The sequence below is a fragment of the Gracilinanus agilis genome, chromosome 1 (genome assembly GCF_016433145.1).
Source record: "Gracilinanus agilis isolate LMUSP501 chromosome 1, AgileGrace, whole genome shotgun sequence".
NCBI classification, from domain to species: domain Eukaryota; kingdom Metazoa; phylum Chordata; class Mammalia; order Didelphimorphia; family Didelphidae; genus Gracilinanus; species Gracilinanus agilis.
In genome coordinates this window covers 270865383-270880864 of record NC_058130.1, presented here as the reverse complement: position 1 = coordinate 270880864, position 15482 = coordinate 270865383, and positions in this window count along the sequence as shown.

Below are 15482 nucleotides of genomic sequence, written 5' to 3'. Positions count from 1 at the left end.
TGCTGCTCTTCTCATGAAAAAGCCCTTGAGAGCAGAAGCTGGCCAGCTCCCCGGGTCCCCGCCTATTTCCCCTCCCTTCGATCCCCCTCCTCCACCTGCTGAAACACTCTTTCCCCTTTGCCTTTGGTTCCTCACCAGTTGTGCACATAGTGGCATTTTCTGTCAGTACTGTCGAGCTTGTTAACTCCAGGCTGAACAGCCCTCCTAGCTCAGCTTTGCCAAGGACCAGGCGACCAATGCAGGTGTCTGAACTGGCTGACTCGTACCATTAGGTCGCTCAAAGGCTCACGCTCCAGCCTTCCCGCCCCCCCCATTTTACCCTCCACAAACACACACTCCCGGTGCCCCTCCCCCCTCCGTCGACCCTCCCCGTCTTCCCTCGGACGGATCAAAATCCGAGAGTAGAGAGTGATTCCCGCTCCCTCTTTCCCTCGGGATTTCCGGATCCTGGAATCTAGTAGCAGTATTTGAAATTTCCAGTTTGCCCAGCCGTGCTGGGCACCGAAACCAGCTCATTCAACTGGCAGGTGAAAAGTCATTTTGACTCCTGGTAATGCATCTCCCCCCTCCACTGAGCACGCGCGCTCGCACCCCCTTCCCCCCTCCCCCCCAATAACCTCCTCTGTCGATGCGATACCATCTGGAATCTGTCTGTTCCTTAAAGCAGACGTCTATTAGAGCATCAGTGAGCCACAGTAGGCATGAAATGTCCCTTTTCCCTATTCCCAATTGTGCTGGGGATGGGCCGGCAGCACCTGCCTCATGTTTTAGATATTATAGGTAGATAAACAGATTATGTGCCCAAGAGTGAGGGAGTGAATACTAATGAAGGATAAAAGAGCATTAGCACTGGACGCTGAAGAATTCTCTTTATCCAGTGGTGCAAATGCTGCAGGCATGTCCCCAGCATGTGTCTAAGGCAGTCAGGCAGAAAGCTCCCAAACGGCTGGGGGTGGGGTGGACAGAGATGTGACTTTACCTGGATCTTAAGCTGGCCTTCCCAATGCCTCTTCAGCCTATTGGACTTGCAAGCCAGTCCTGGGGGGCCTGACCAATGGCAAGTTCCTTTACCCTGGGAACAAGACCCTTAAAGAACAGAGTCCCAGGAGGGAAAATTAATTGGGGAAGAGGCCTTGAATGTCTTTACACTAAGGTGACCAGATAATGCCTTTTCTTGAAGTGTACTGCTACTCAACCCAGACGTTCTTAGATAGAAGCCAAAAGCATTGTTAAAAAAAAAAATAGCACAACCTACTAGGCATCTTGGTACAACATGGAAAGAATTCTGGGTCTGGGGTCAGAGAATCTCTGTTCAAATCCCAGCTCTACTGCTTTGTGACAGGTAGGGCAAGTTACTCAATTTGTTCCTGTAAAGCAAGGAGACTGGGGGCAGCTGGATAGCTGGGTGGATTGAGAGCCAGACCTAGAGACAGGAGGTCCTAGGTTCAAATCTGACCTCAGATGCTTCCTAGCTGTGTGACCCTGGGCAAGTCACTTGATCCCCATTGCCTAGCCCTTACTGCTCTTCTGCCTTAGAATCAATACATATCTATTCTAAGATGGAAGATAAATTAAATAAAAATAAAAATAAAAAAATAAAATGAGGAGACTGGACTAGATGGCCTCTAAAAGTCCCCTTTAGTTCTAAATCTATGATCCTCTGATGGGTACCAAAATGAAGAATCTAGTGACTCTAGGCAGGAGGTGGCTGGCTGGGATGGGAATGAGGGAGAGGAAAGAAGGGTTACAACTGGCTGTATACATGCTTAGAGCATATGTTTCCTCGTGGATCATAGGAATGCATTTTGGCTCTGGAGAAATTGAGTCAAGGTTTTGTCTCCTCCCTTTGGCTCTCTGCCCTGATTCTGTGAGACAACCTCTCCCACAAAGCTGTGTTCCTTGTCTGGACAGCTTCACCAGCCAGCGAGCAAGAAGAAAGGATTCTCTCAGCCTAGATTCATCTAAACCAATCCCAAGGAAAGTGCTTTCCCTTTTCTCATACTCAAACCTAGAAAAAAAGGGGAATATTTTGCTTGTTCCTCAAACTTTTCAAGGGAGCACTAGGGCAAACTATTAGGGGGGAAAAAAGAGAACCCCTGAGAAGGGAGTCATCTAGGAAAGGGTTTTTACTGCTCTCTAAATGGACACTCTTCTAAGGAATCACTGTCCTTTATAAACCCATTTTACAGTTCAATCATCCATACATTTCCAGAGCTTATTTCTCTGCAATGACGAGCACTGGGAAAGGAAAAGCAGAGGAGGTGGGAGATAGCTTAGGTTAGCCTGAATAGCAAACAGACAGAACGGATTGCTCTTCAGGCCACTCCAGGAACAAGCTTGAAAGAATCCATATGTTCTTTCTAGGTAAACTGAAATCATCTCCTGCTAATGCCCTGAAGCCAAGACTCTACTGGAGCTTGAGGGAGAGTTTGTTCCTTCTTCACTGATGAAAAGACATCATGGCTCTGTGGAGCTGAGGCATGGGTGGGAGGAAGGGGGGAGGGAGGAAGATAGACTGAGCCACCTGGAGCTCCCAGAGAATCTTTTGTGACTCTGATTGGCCTGGCTCTCCTATTTCGCCACAAACCCACACACTTTCAGATCATTTCTGATCTGGGCTCTGAGTGTTAATATTCAACCAGGAGAAGGGACTTCCCTCCCCCACACTGAATTTATAACAAACCATTACTCTAACAAGGAGAAGAGCCTTTTGCCCTAATTCCCCACTTTAATTCCATCCCATGGTGGCTCACATAAAATATTACACAAGGTGTCTATAGAGAAGTGTCAAACCAAAGTTACCCAAAATAGGATTCTGAGCTTTGTCTGATTGTCTCCTTACTACAACATGGAGCAGAGTTTGAGCTCCGTCTAACAGATCCCTCCACAAAAAGGTATTTTTCTTTTCTTTTCTTTTCTTTTCTTGAAACCCTTACCTTCTGTCTTAAAATCAGTTCCAAAGTGGAAGAGCAGTAAGGGCTAGGCAATTGGTGTTAAGTGACTTGCCCAAGGTCACAGAGCTAAGAAGTATCTGAGGCTAGATTTGAATCCTGGACTTCAAAGTCCAGATCTGGCTCTTTATCCAATGAACTCCCTAACTTGATTTTCCCTTAAGAAAAAGAAAAGAAAAGAAAAGAAAAGAAAAGAAAAAACACTCTAAAACAACTTAATATATTTTTTAAAAAATTCCTGAATTTCAGAAAAAAACACACATATTCTCATACATTGAAACTAATGCAGCCTAATTTAGCTTTTCAGCCCAGTCAGCTTGAAATGTCACCTAATCAGTCAGTCAATCAAGCATTTATTAAATACTTACTATGTGCCAGATGCTGTGCTAAGTGCTAGAGATACAAAGAAAAAGAAAAAGGGAGCTTGTATCCTAAACAGGGAGACACATGAACCTTAATAGGCACATATCATGAAACCTACAGATTGGTCTGATCATTCTAGAAAGCAATTTGGAATTACATAAAGAGAGGGACCAAAGGAGTGCTAGGTGGCTCAGTGGATAGAGCCAGGCCTAGAGACAGGAGGTACTATGTTCAAGTCTAGTCCCAGTCACTTCTTAGCTGTGTGACCTTGGGCAAGTCACTTAACCCAGCTGCATGGTCCTTACCACCTTTTCTACCTTAGATTCTAAGACAGAAGGTATGGGTTTAAAAAAAGAGAGAGAGAAAGATTGAGAGAGAGAGATCAAAATGTCATACCCTTAGACCCAAAGATCTCATTACTAGGTTTATTCCATACCAAGGAGGCTGATGACAAAAAGGAAGGCTCCTTATTATCAATATATTTATTTACTTATTTGAAAACCCTTACCTTCCATAGTATTGGTTCCAAGGCAGAAGGGTGGTAAGGGCTAGGCAACTGGAGTTTTGTGACTTGTCCAGGGTCAATCAACTAGGAAGTGTCTGGGGCCAGGTTTGAACTCAGGACCTCCTGTCTTTCTATCCCCTGATTGACCTAGCCACCCCGAATCAATGAATCAATATATTTATGCCAGTGTTTTGATTTTTTTTTTTTGTGGGGGAAAAGATCCAGAAATTAAGTATATCTATGTAGCCTGGGAAATGGCTAAACTAATTGTAGTACATCAATGTAATGGAATATTACTGTGCTGGTAGGAAATGATGCGTATGATAAATACAGAGAATATGAGAAGACTTACACATACTGATGTAAAGTGAAATAAGAAGAGCCAGGACAATCAATATATGCCATTATCACTAGGAAGAAAATACCAGTAAAACATCAGAAGCTGAATGCTTTGAAATCCTAATGCCTGAGCTTTATCCTCAAGTCATGAGAGCTAGCTAGTCCTCTTTGAGGAGATGGGGAACCTTAGGCACGGAACACTGACTATTAACTCAAACTTTTCTGTTGCAGGCTCACAGGACTCCAGTGGGAAGGAAGCTCAGAGACCAGGGAGTCTAGCTTCTTCCCTTTATAGATAAGGAGATCAAGGCCCTGGAAACCCAAGTGACTTGTCCAAGTAAACAGAGACCAAGAGCATTTCCACTAAGCCATTCTGCCTTTGGTTAGTTTTGCTTAACTTTTTTGGCTTCTTTTTTAAGTTCTTTATTATGACAAATGTCTCTCTAAAAGGGGAGAGGGGAGAGGAAGTGGCCCAGTGAGAAATGAAGGCAATGTAAAGCAAAATATATCAATGTAATGTAACAAAAAATATGTTAATGCAGGGCAGCTAGGTGGCTCAGTGGAGAGAGAGCCAGGCCTGAAGATGGAAAGTCCTGGGTTCAAATATGACCTCAGATACTTCCTCGATATGTGACCCTGGGCAAGTCACTTAATCCCAATTGCCTAGCCTTTACTGCTCTTCTGCCTTAGAACTAATACATAGTAATGATACTAAGATGGAGGATAAGGGTTTTTAAAAAGTATCAATGTAATACAACAAAAATTTATTATTATTATTATCTTTTAAAGCAACGTGCGGAGGAGATAGAAGGAAGCTTTAGAGGGGAAAGCACTGGGGGGAAGGGGGAGAGCAGGAACTGGCCCCAGGATGGCTCTCATCCTTGCTAGAAACAGAGGTACCAATTTTTCCACATATCTCGCTAGCATGGCCTCACATTAACATGTAACAATCTCAGGAACAAGACTTACTCCCTCCACTTAACTTCTGTCCCTTCCTGAAGGTCCTAAGGGGGCCTTTTTAGGTAGCTCTCTTGCTCTGGGGAGGCAGTGTCTGCTACTGAACACAACCACCCGAGCTCGACTTGGGAAGGTTGGACTGCCCTCATTCTGCTGTACCCAGCATATTTTATGAGCCCAGAATGTGTGAAACTCTGGGATGTTCCAAATGAAACTGCCTGCACCTTTTCCTTTGCCTCGTATATCTGCGCAAATTACATTTCGGTTTTTATTAGTCCCAGATTGCTCTCATTTCCTGCTGAGTGTCCTGTGGATATCATTAACATTTCCACAGCTTTTTTTTTTTTCTTCACATTCTCCAAAATACATTACCAGAAACATTTTTTTTAAGGGTGGGGAAGGGGTGATGATAGTGATCTCCTCCCCCAACCCCAAACTCTTACCCTCCCTCCTGGTCCATACTTTCCCCTCCCCCATTCAATCACCGTTGTTACTGCAATGCTGGCTTCTTTTAATTTAGCTCCTCTGTATTATAGTCAGATTTCCCAATACACACAAGCAGCTGGATGCGGTTAAAGCATATATCTCTGAGAAAAGACAGTTCAATTAAAATATGGTAAGCCCAGTGCTTGGTCCCCTGATAGAGAAAGCAGGCAAAACACTCCCCCAACCACCCTCCTGCCCCTAAAGAGAGAGAGAGAGAGAGAGAGAGAGAGAGAGAGAGAGAGAGAGAGAGAGAGAGAGAGAGAGAGAGAGAGAGAAAGGGGGAGGTAAGGAGATAGCGAGGAGAGGAGATGAGAGAGAGAGAGAGAGCACAAGACAGTGTAGCACCTGGAGGTGGTTGCACTGCACCACCTTATAACAAATATGCCTTCTTGGCATCCTCCTAAGACAGTAGTTAATGATAGGGATTTTTTTTTGTTTTTGTTGTTGTTGTTGTTGTTGTTGTTGTTTATCTGCCTTCCATTCTCTTGGCCCTCTCTGTGTTCAGTACATACTATGTGAAAAATGAACTGGATGCAGGAAAAGTCCTCCCACTTGGCAGTGGATTTCTGAAGGGGTTAACTTTTTGCTTCCCTCTGAAAGCTGCCAAGTGGACATTTCCTGATGAGTGAATCTAACTGGTTCANGAGAGAGAGAGAAAGGGGGAGGGATAGAAGTGGAGAGGAAGGGGGGGGGGGGAATCAAGGAACAAAGGAACAAAATCAAAGAACAGCTTCTGGAACAAGAAAGAGAAAAAAAGGTCCTTCAAAGCTTGCTGAGGAAGTGGGCTTGAGCCTGGGAAATGTTAGCCTGCCCCTTTAAGGGCTGTCTCTAGGCTGCTTATCGGCTCTGTTGTTATTACTTATTATTATTATGATTACTTTTCAAGAGAGCCTGGTTGCTGGGAAAGGACAATGAGAGAAAGAAAGAGAAAAATAGGGAGGAAGCTGAGAAGGGAAGAAAGGGGGGTGGTGGTGGTGGTGGTGGAGGGGAATTGATGAAAGGAGAACAAGGCCAGAAAGAGGACACCCTGAGGAAAAATCATGGTTCTTGGGCCGAGGAATGAGAGGGTAGAGCTTGAGGTGTTAGCGTCTTATTCCAGCCCTGTTGAATTTTCCCTTCTTTGACAGAGGAAGCCGTAGGGTGGGTTGGAGGCAGGGGAGGCAGCTTTCATCTGCCTCCTCAGAATGCCCCCCTTTTCTGCCCTCCTCCGATGCAGCTAATATAAAATTGAAGAGAAAAGATTACATATGAATGTGTGTACAAACCCAGATACACAGTGTGCCCCATAGGACAGGCCTGGCCAGAGCAGCTGGGAGCTGCTGACTTGTGAGCACTAAGTGAAGGGGGTGAGGGGGCAGCTCCCTTCTCATAGATGTCGACTTTTAGATGACTTGCTCCTGGCCCCCATCCCCAACCCACCTTGGAGTCTTCTTCCCTGCTGAGTCCTCTGGGCCCTTGTGCATGGCAAATGAGTCCTCAGTTTCAGAAGGCTGTTTCACCCACATGGTCTCTGCCTTCCTTCTCATATTGTGGATGCTGGTACTCAGCTCTAAAAAGGAGCCCGACTAAGTGGATGCCTCTTTTCTGAAGTAGATCTGGGTGGGACCAAAGTAAGGGGTTTACCCCCCCCCCCATACTTCCATATTTGGTAGAGACAGGAAACGTACACTTTTCCAGTTTGTTTTGGCTGCCCCGGGCAAAATCTCTATTGATGATTGTTGTCCGAAGGAAGGGACAGGGCTCTCAGGCTACTGCTAGTCATGCCATCAATATCTGAGGACTGGCAAATCTATAAATGGATTGTGGGGAGGCCAGAGCAACATTCTGCTTCGGGCACTTCTGGTTTGTGAAATAACCCAGGTAAGGAGACCAGAAAGAAACTGGCCTTTCTGAGGCAGCCTCCAACCCCTTGCCCTGCTTATCTGGGGGGGGGGGGGGAGGGAGGGGGAGAGTAAGGCCAGTTCTAGGGAAAGTCCCTGGCAAAGCGGAGAAAGGACAGAAAGGGAGGGACCAAGTACCTTTCAAAAGAATTACAAATGATGCTTACAGATTCTTCACTTTCACTTTAAATTTTGTGGAATCAGTTTCGTTGTTTCATTTGTAGGTGAAGGTCCCCAACTTCTCATCTCCTATTCCTGGGTGCTCTCGTTTGCCTTTCCCCTATCCCACCCCTCTGCCAATACTTCCATCTCTGGCCTAACTCTCAATCCCCTCTTTCCACCCTCCACTGTATCTTTCAGTCCCCACGATCTCTCTCACCTTCTCCACCCACCCATCGCAAGTCAAGATTGGATTCCTTTGGAGGGTAAGCACTTCAGCTCCTCAGGATGCCTCTGCTGCGCAAATGTCAGTTCTCTTGGGTTTCTTTGGAGCCTGGAGTTGGGAGTTACCCACTGTGGGAGCTTTCCTGCAGGCCCTGGGAGTGTCCTGTAGTACTCTTGAATCTGGGAGTGACTATACACATGCTCCAGCCCAGCCGAACAAAACCTCCTGCTTAGCCCCTCCTCCGTCTTTCAGCAGTCAGACATCTCTTTCCCTCTACTCCCTCTTCTCTTTATTTTCCTTAGGTAGGGGTAAGGGTAAAGTGGGGAAGTATGTCTAGAGAAGCCCTGAGGGCGTCCAAAGGCTTTCAAGAGAAGTAGTGCAAGACCGCAGAAGAAGGAAAAGAGAAAAAACAGAACGTCTCCACAAGCCCCAAGGGCCCTAGATCCTCTTCTCAGCCCATGCGGAACTTCTGCCCGTAACACTCCTCTTTTCTTCTCTCTCTTGCCCCGCTGCCCCCCAGCTTTCTTCTCCTCTCCCCGCCCCCTCTCCCCAAGCCTCTTGGGGAGAGATCAGCTGCTCCCTAGTGATGTGAGAGGCAAGGAGGGAAAAGGGAGGGAGGAGGGAGGTAAGGAGAGGAAGGCCTTGGCCTGGCTTTCCGTTACCACAGCAACGACCCCTTATCTGTCCAGCGCCAGGAATAAGGGAAGCCTAGCCAGGGACGTGGCTTGTCAAATGCGTAGGTTTCCTTCTAACTCGACCTTCTTCCCACAGTTTAGGGTTGAGGATAATGGCCTATGAGGGGCTGGGGCCTCCCCAAGTGGGCCAGAGGGGAAGGCAGCTGCCGGGTAGAAATGGGGAGGGGGCGGGAAACAAACAATACAGTGTGAAAGAGGGGTAGGAATGTGGAGAAGCTTTCTGTGTGCCACAGGAAGGGCCATGAAGGGGGTCTCCCCCTTCAAAAGTGGCCATTTCAGACGGGGGTGGGGTGGGGTTGTTGGGCTTGGGTTAGGGGGTGGAGAGGGGTTTTGAGAGTGGGAGAGCAGTGGAAGGGCTTTTTGCTGTCTTTCAGACTAATCTGGAGTGTAAAAGCATCCACTTACTGAGGGATTTTATAACCATTTCTTGCTTTGGTTAAAGAAAAACAAAAAAGAAAGAATAAAAAAGAAAAGACAAAATCAGCCCCCCCCCCCCTTAGAGAAGAGGCAGGAGTTCTGTCAGAATACCCAAGAAGGAGAAAGGATCTAGGCCCAGAGGCCGCTTCCTGCCACCTCAGGGCAAAGGGAAGTTTTCCCTCTGGGGGCAAGAAAAAGGAGAGGGCCTTGGGGCCTAGAGAACAGAGTGAGGAAAGGGATGAAGCTATTATGGGGGCTCCCTCTAATGTTACTGGCAATGAATAATAAATAAATGATTAAAGCCTCAATTAAAATGATAAACCATTAGTCACATTTAATTGTTGCCATGTGGGGTCTCATTTAAATTTGAATGGGCTAGGCCAATAAATGATAATGGCAGAGATTATGAGCTGGGGTTCCTATGTCCATTTGGGGCCCCAATAGAGTATCCTCCCCAAGTCAAGCTTCCCTTACATCTCTTCTTTTAAAAATTACAATTTTTAAAAAATAAACAAATACCTATTTTTTCATTTTCCTGGTCTCTCTTCCCCTGATTTAAAAAAAGGAAAGGAGGAAAAAAAAAACCACAAAAAACCCTGAAAACCTTTGTAACACATATGCAGAATTGAGCAAAACAAATTCCAGCACTGGCGAAGCCTCATTCCTTGCCTTACAAACTACCATTTCTCTGTCAGGGTCCTTTCTCCTCCCCTCTTTAAGCTGGGAGGTAATTGGTTTAGTGAGGCCTGGGGAGACCACATGGTACAGTGAGAAAAGATCACTGAGTTTCCAGTTAGAGCCCTGGATTTGCCTCCCACCTCTGCTGCTTACTGGGTGATCTTAGGCAAGTTAACCTCCTGGGCCACTGCTTCTTCATTTATAAAATGAAGGACCTTTACATGGCCCTTCTAGCTCTAAATCCCGGGAAGCCCAGGAGTGTGGGAAGAGAGTGTTGGCCATTCTTACTTCTACTCTGAGGGGTAGTTGAAGGCAATGGGGACAGAAGAAAAGACACAGATCCCCTCAGCCTGTGGTCAGGTACTAAGCTTGTACACACATACTTCAGTGAAGCCTTTTAGAGGCACAAATCCTAAAAGGGAGACCCTATCTAGGACTGTCCTTGCTGTAGCCGAGAGAAGCAAGAAAAATGAACCAACTACTTCCCATCCTCTTAAACAAAACAAAACAAAACAAATCCCAATTCAGAAACATATATTCCCTGAAACCTCATCTCTTTATCCCTCTCCCTCCTTGGAACAGCCACACAGGGGTCTCCAATGTGCTCCATTCTGTAGAGACCAGGCTGAAGCCTGCAGGATGGTACAGCTGTCAGTCTGGGCTGCAGGGAGGGCGGGTGGAGGCTTGGTACACATTAATATTAAGAGGCAAGACCAGCATGACAAGCAGGGAAGGATTCACACATCCTTTCTAACTGTCAGTGACCTAGCAAGGAGAGGGTATGTGAGCTGGGGGGAGAGTAGGAGGAGGGGACTGACACTTCATTCCATGGTATGGAGTATTTGGTCAGGCTACTCTGGCACTAAGTAGCTAGGATGTTTGGGTTTTTAGTTTTATTGGGGTGGGGTGGGGGAGAGGAGGCAGAATTCTGAGAAGTTGCCTAATAATAATAGTTAGCATTTAGTATAGTGCTATAAGATTTACAAAGCACTTTACAATCATTTTATCCTCATGACAACCCTGAGAATATTACATATTAGTTAATATTTAATCATTATATGCTAATATTTAATCAATCAGTAAACATTCATTAGTGGCAGCTAGGTGGGTTCAATGGGTAGAGAGCCAAGCCTGAGGTCCTGGGTTCAAATTTGGTTTCAGATACTTCCTAGCTATGAGACCCTGGGCAAATCACCTAACCTCCACTGCCCTTACTGCTCTTCTGTCTTGAAACCAACACTTAGTATCAATTCTAAGGCAGAAGATAAGGGCTTAAAAAACAGATAAAAAATAAAAATTTCATAAGTGTCTGCTATATTCCCGGCACTGTGCTAAGTGGTAGAGATACAAAAAGAGGCAAAAGTCAGTCCCTGCCCTCAGGGTGCTCACAATCTAACAGAATCCCTTATTTTACAGAGAGGAAACTGAGGCTGACAGAAGGGCTAACTTGCCAGGGTCACAGTTGGAAGTGTCTGGGACTGGATAGGACTCCGGGTCGGGTCCTTGGTCTGGGTATCACTTTAGCTGCCTAGAGAAGAAAATTGTTTCCCTCCAGTCCCCTAGAACCAGTTGCTTTCTATCTCCTTGGTGAAGGGAGGAAAGAAGCTCTGCTCTGACTGTGCTTTATAAATATTATCTCACTAAACCCTCACAATAACACTGGAAGGTAAGTGTAATGCCACCATCCCTTTCAACCAGAAAGATATAGAACAACCCCATCATGACATCCAAAGAAACTTTTTTCTATGTTTAGCTTCATTTCACAAGAAGGATTGATATCATACTGCTTGCTTCTTAATGAGTAGGGGAGGGAGTGAAGGGAGGGAGAGAATCCAGAACTCAAAAAGCTAAAACTAAACAAATTTATTAAAACAACAATTACAAAAAAGAAAGAAACTTTTATATCAGGGTTGGAGGCTTACCTGTCCCACTCAGCTACTACAGTCAATATGCCTAGATTGTTCAGGGGATTGAGAGCCAAGTCTAGAGGTCTTGGATTCAAATGTGGCCTCAGATACTTCCTAGCTTTGTGACCCTGGGCCAGTCACTTAATTCCCATTGCCCAGCCCTTACTGCTCTTCTGCCTTGGAACCAGCACACGGTATTGATTCTAAGATGGAAGGTTTTAAAAAAAAAAATCTAGTCTCTGCTCAAATGTAAGGAGCAAGGGGTTGCATCACCTGGCTGAAGGCTGATCCATAAACACCAACTCAACTGGAAATGTTGTGTGGGGTGGGAAAGAAATCATTTTCCAAGTTCTGTGAGGTCTTGGCAATAGCAAGGCTGGGGGAGGGAGGTGGGAGCAGAGGTAAGAAGCATGTTAGGATTAAAGCATATTCTGCAGTGTTAGTGAGACAGGGAAAGAAAACGTATATAGCACCTATTATCATCTTAGTGCTAATCTCTCATGAACAATAATTTAAAAAACATTTTGCTTTATTCACCACCCAGTCCAAAACATCCCCCCATGGGGGAGTGGGGAAGGAACTTGCTGAGATGCAGAGAGATAAACCACAGGGTGCTCAGGAGAAAAAGGCTCACTCTGATAGCCCTTGGTGTTCGTGCCTTATTTTCTATCTCCCCCAACAGTTCTGGGAGACATTTGTGCTGCTAGTAGGCTCACAGATTTCACTGTGTGTTTTTTTTCTAGTGCTGAGCCTGAATGGGTCAGCCTTCTCACAGCAGGTGCGTGCAGGCTTTGACATGGCCCCATTCCCCTTACCTCTTCCCCTCCTAGCTCTTGGCCTCTGCCTGTGGCCTTGCTGACTGACGTAACTTAACAGATGCTCCAGCCCAGGAACCCAATAGAAGGCTTGTTTCCCCAGGAATGCTGTAGCAGATTCAAGTGAAGCTGTCTACAGATGCAAGGTTAACATGAAAGGTTTTCAGAGGCAGGGAGTGGGGAGACTGGATCCTAGGGACAAGCCAAATCTAGGGGTTTGGGGATGCCTACTTGAATTCTCCTTGGGCTGCTGTGTTCTCTAGGATCAGAGCTTTCAGTTTAAAAAAAAAAAAAAAAGGCCTAGAGAAGTTTCTAGCCTTGGAGATAGCCGTCATAATGGAAATCGATATGCTGCTGCTGTCTTAGTGAGTATGCAGCCAGCCAGACTGAAACAATGGCAGAGAAAGAAAAAAAGGAGAGGAGAGGAGGAAGGAAGGAGAGAGGAAAGAAGAGAGAGGAAGAGAGGGAGGGAAGAAGAGATAGGGAAAGAAGAAGAGGAGAAGAGAGAGGGAGGGAGTAAGGGATGGAGAAAAAAGGGAAAAGGAAGAGAAAAAGGGAGGGAAGAAGAAAGAGGGAAAGAGAGGAAGAAGGAGAGAGAGGGAAGATGAAAGAGGGGAAGAGGGAGAGAGGAGGGAAGGAGAGAGAAAGAGAGAGAGAGAGAGAGAGAGAGAGAGAGAAATTTTTAACCTCCCTTTTCCCTTCCCACCCACATTCATTCTAACTTTGAAAATGCAGTGGTGACCATTAAATCACAAATATAAGTATGGCCATTTCTAGACACTCCATTTTCCCCTCTTCTTACACAAAAGTTAAAAAAAATTACCTTGGAAACATAGAGTTCTTTTCTAGTCCTGGCCTATTTTACCCAGCTGGAGTTCAGGCTGAAGTAAGGTTGTCCATCATCCAGTTTCCTTATACCCTCAGGGCTAGGGTTGGGGCAGGGGAAGGAGGAGATCACCAGGGATGATCTTGGTGAGGGATGTTGGTCGTGGGCCAGATCATAAGGAGGTCTGCTGATTGTAAGGAGGTCTGCTGATTGGATAATGTTAAGACAGTGACCACCCTGAATATTGTTTTCCCAGCCAGAAACAATGCAATCTGAAAGGATCCATCTTGGCCTCAATTAAGTAACAGCCTGGGTAAAGCCACATAAGGTTGAATTAAATCTTTTCCATTACATTCTGAGAAAAAGCCCATTCAGTGGGCTCCAAAGGTTCAGACAAGAACAGATGGGGGAGCACAGGAGGGAGTCCCTCAAACTGATGAACATCCAAAGAAGGAAGTCTAGAGATGAGCACCTCTGGAAAAAAACCATACTCAACCTTTCTGTCTTTCTGGTACTCAGAAGAGTGACTTTCCCTATTATATTCATCTCAATGAATTTGAAGTAAAATGCTTAGAGACAGTGTATGGGCTAATGACAATAATAGCTACCATTTGTATAGCACCTACTATGTACCAGGCACTGTACTTGACAATCACTACCTCATTTGACTTTTGAAATAATCCTGGGAAGTAGGTGCTAACCCATCTCAGGGGTTATAGGGTGAGGCAGCCCCCCTCATCTGGAACTCTGTATAACATTTTTTGGCACTCCCTTCCTACCAGAGAGGTCTGAATCTTTTTCCTTTTTCTTTTATGGGGTGTTTATAGTACCTTATTATAAATTTTGGGCTAAGTATGCATTTCTGAGCTTCTAAACTTTTCTAGTGTCATCTGCTGGCCTTCGAATGTCTGTGGCTTCTGCAACCTGACCCCAAATCCTCATTTAGTTTTTTATGCCAACCTGCAAAATATTGAAACCCCAGTTGGGAAAGTTGTGATATGGAAGGGATAACTGTATTATTATCCCCATTGTATAGCTGAGGAACCTGAGGTGAATTAAGGGTAGGGGCATCAATCAACCCAGGGGCATAACACTAGTTTAAGTGTCTGAGGCTGAATTTGGACTCAGGTGTTCCTGCTTCCAGGCCCAGCACTTTATCCAGCTGCCTAAATTAACAGTGAGGACCAGCCACAGTGTCATGGAACCCTTCCTTCCAAAAGTGCTTATAGGGTATTAAATGCTGAGGAGAAAAGGATGGTTCCTGCCCAAAGCACCTTATAGTAGGGTTGTGGAGATCAAAAAGGCATACAAAGCAGATCAGCCACTAAAGGGCAAAATGAGGAGTAGAGATCCAAAGAATGAGGAGCTGAGTGGGGCTGGAATGGTTGTGAAAGGCTGAGGTGAGATTTGAGCTGGGTAGTAAAGGATGGTTCAAGGGTGTGGGCTTCTGGCTGGGGAGATGCTACCTATTTGTAGAGGTCTTATCTTTTCAGTATCATACCAAATAGGTTCCTTCCAAGAAATCATGCTATCAACCAGCAATATGGGGGGGGGAGGGAATGGGGAAAGATAAGCCACTGAGGAGGGTGCTGCAATACTTTAGGGAATAATACAGTCACTTATAAGATAATATAGGCAAGGGGCAACTTTATGGCTCAGGAGATTGAGAACCAGGCTTAGAGATGGGAGGTTCTGGGTTCAAATCTAACCTCAGATACTTCCCAGCGGTATGACCCTGGGCATGTCACTTAACCCCCATTGTCTAGCCCTTACGGATCTTCTGCCTTGGAACCAATATACACTATTAATTCTAAGATGTAAGATAAGGGTTTTTTAAAAAAAGGATAATATTGGGTGTGTTGATTTTGTAATTTAAGGGAAGAAGGAGAAAAAAAAAGTCTTCCATGAAAATCAGAATAAATGTATCAGAGGCTATGGGGAGACAGTGAACATAATTCTTAAGCTAATAGGCATTTTGTGCTTCCTGAGACAGATATGACCTTTTCACTAATGGTTGCTTTGGGGTCACCTAGAAGTCACCCATGGGCAGATGGATGTTCCTTTGGCAGAGGCTTAAGTTTATATTTCAGGCTCTCAAACAATGCTTTGCAAAAGACCCCCGCAACTCACAATATCCAGAGACATATTTACTATGGACCCCATGATACATGGAGGGGACCTCTCCTCTCCTGGGGCCCCCAAACTGCAGACGATCTTTCAACAATAATCATGCCAATGTCCTGATGCTTCTTCTCTCAAGCTCTTCTTTCTCAGTTAT